We start from the raw sequence: 661 nt of genomic DNA on the forward strand, positions 1-661 counted from the left end.
TTGCTAGAAACCAATATTTGTACTCTAGCAATGAGGAAGTCATGACAGTAGTCACTGATCCTAATCCTCAAGAACAGATGATTGAGCTTAATCAACAATTGCTCCTGATGACAGAACAGGTAGCAGAATTTAAGGAGATGCTCCATGAAACTAAAGTTGCTAACAAGAACATAGAACTGCAGTTGAATCAAGCAAAACAGCAAATATCTAAACAGATAACAGAGGAATGTCAAGCAGTTCAACTGAGGAGTGGGAAGACACTGAATAACACTGCTCAAAAGAGCAAAAGGCCAAATGAGGAACAATTGACAGAGGATAACCAACCCACTGTTCAAAATCCCTCTGAGGATAGTAAGAGCCCAGAGAGGAATACTTTTGGCGTTCAAACGCCAGAGAGGGAAGGAAAGTTGGCGTTAAACGCCCATTCCTTGCCCAGTTCTGGCGTTCAAACGTCAGAAAAGGGGGAAAAGTTGGCGTTAAACGCCCATTTTCCACCCAATTCTGGCGTTCAGACGCAAAGGGAAGATCAGACACCTGAGAGTGCTGACAGTAATCCCTTTAACAAGGCTTCTTCAACCACTTCTGTAAGGAATAAACCTGCAGCATCTAAGGTTGAAGACTATAAAGCCAAGATGCCTTATCCTCAAAAACTCCGCCAAGC

This window comes from Arachis duranensis, chromosome 3, assembly GCF_000817695.3.
Source record: "Arachis duranensis cultivar V14167 chromosome 3, aradu.V14167.gnm2.J7QH, whole genome shotgun sequence".
Taxonomy (NCBI): Eukaryota; Viridiplantae; Streptophyta; class Magnoliopsida; order Fabales; family Fabaceae; genus Arachis; species Arachis duranensis.